Consider the following 1,906-nt stretch of genomic DNA (forward strand, 5'->3'; position numbering starts at 1 on the left):
AGGAAACCAGAAGGGAAAGAGACACGTGTACCCCAATGTTCATCGCAGCACTGTTTATAATAGCCAGGACATGGAAGCAACCTAGATGCCCATCAGCAGATGAATGGATAAGAAAGCTTTGGTACATATACACAATGGAGTATTACTCAGCCATTAAAAAGAATACATTTGAATCAGTTCTAATGAGGTGGATGAAACTGGAGCCTATTATACAGAGTGAAGTAAGCCAGAAGGAAAAACATAAATACAGTATACTAACACATATATATGGAATTTAGAAAGATGGTAACAATAACCCGGTGTATGAGACAGCAAAAGAGACACTGATGTATAGAACAGTCTTATGGACTCTGTGGGAGAGGGAGAGGGTGGGAAGATTTGGGAGAATGACTTTGAAACATGTAAAATATCATGTAAGAAACGAGATGCCCATCCAGGTTCGATGCATGATACTGGATGCTTGGGGCTAGTGCACTGGGACGACCCAGAGGGATGGTAAGGGAGGGAGGAGGGAGGAGGGTTCAGGATGGGAAATACATGTATACCTGTGGCGGATTCATTTTGATATTTGGCAAAACTAATACAATTATGTAAAGTTTAAAAATTAAATTAAATTAAATTTTAAAAAAAATAAAAAAAAAAAGCTTCTGCACAGCAGGAAAAAAAAAAAAAAAAAAACCATCAATTAAAGAAAAAGAAACCTGACGAATGAGAGAAAATTTTTGCTAATATCATATGTGGTAATGGGTTAATATCCAATATATATAAACAATTCATACAATCCAAGAGCAAAGCAATAGTAACATCAACAATTTGATTTAAAAAATATGTGTTCTTGGGGACATTGTGATAAGGCCAAAGCTGTGGACATCCCCCACAAGGACGACAAGGCACTGAAGAAACTCAACAAGAATAAGAAATTGGTCAAGATGCTGGCCAAGAACTATGATGCCTTTTTGGCTTCAAGAGTCTCTTATCAAGCAGATTCCACAAATCCTGGGTGTAGACCTGAATAAGGCTGACAAGTTCCCTTCCTTGCTGACCCAGAATAAGAACATGGTGGCCAAAGTTGATGAACTAAAGTCCATGGTAGTGGTTGCTGGCCACATGAGGACGATAGATGAGATTGTGTACAATATCCACTTGTCAACTTCCTGGTGTCACTGCTCAATAAAAATTGGCAGAATTTCCTCCAGGCCTGAACATTAAGAGCTCCTTCAGCAAACCTCAGCATCTATACTAAGGCACAGTGTACTAAGTACTAAGCACCTGTACTAAGGTACTAAGTTTAATAAATCATACTTGCACCATTTAAAAAAAAATAGCATAACTCTTGGGTATTTATCCGAAGAAAATAAAAACACTAACTTAAAAAGATCTGTACGTCCATTACTAATTGCAGCATTATTTACAATAGCCAAGACCTAGCAACAATCTAAGTCTCCATCAATAGAGGAATGGATAGACATTTGACAACAATATAATATTAGTCATAAAAAAATAATGAAATCTTGCTGTTTGCAACAACATGGATAGACTCTAAGGTAATTATGCTAAGTGAAATAAATCAGAGAAAGATAAGTACTGTTTGATTTCATTTATGTATGTCATCTAAAAACAAAAACACAAACACACAAAACCAAGCTCACAGATACAGAGGACAGGCAGGTTATTGCAAGAGGATGGGGGGGGGCGGTGGTGGTGGGAGAAATATGTAAAGGGGGTCAAAACTGCAAACTCTCAGTCATCAAGTAAATAAATCATGGGGAATTAATGTACAGCATGATGACTATAGTTAACAATACTGAATTACCTATTCAAAAGATGCTAAGAAAGTAGTATTATCACAAGAAAAAAATTTTTGGAAACTAAGGTGACAATGTAAACTAGACTTACTGTGCTGACT

The 1,906-nt window shown here is 36.8% G+C and overlaps 1 pseudogene; it reads left to right on the forward strand.

Annotated features, from left to right (window-relative positions):
- Nucleotides 1-827: 827 nt before the first annotated feature.
- Nucleotides 828-1,243, forward strand: LOC104981786 (annotated as a pseudogene).
- The last annotated feature ends 663 nt before the right edge of the window (nt 1,244-1,906 follow it).

Source organism: Bison bison, unplaced genomic scaffold (assembly GCF_000754665.1).
Source record: "Bison bison bison isolate TAMUID 2011002044 unplaced genomic scaffold, Bison_UMD1.0 scf7180017864519, whole genome shotgun sequence".
NCBI lineage: Eukaryota > Metazoa > Chordata > Mammalia > Artiodactyla > Bovidae > Bison > Bison bison.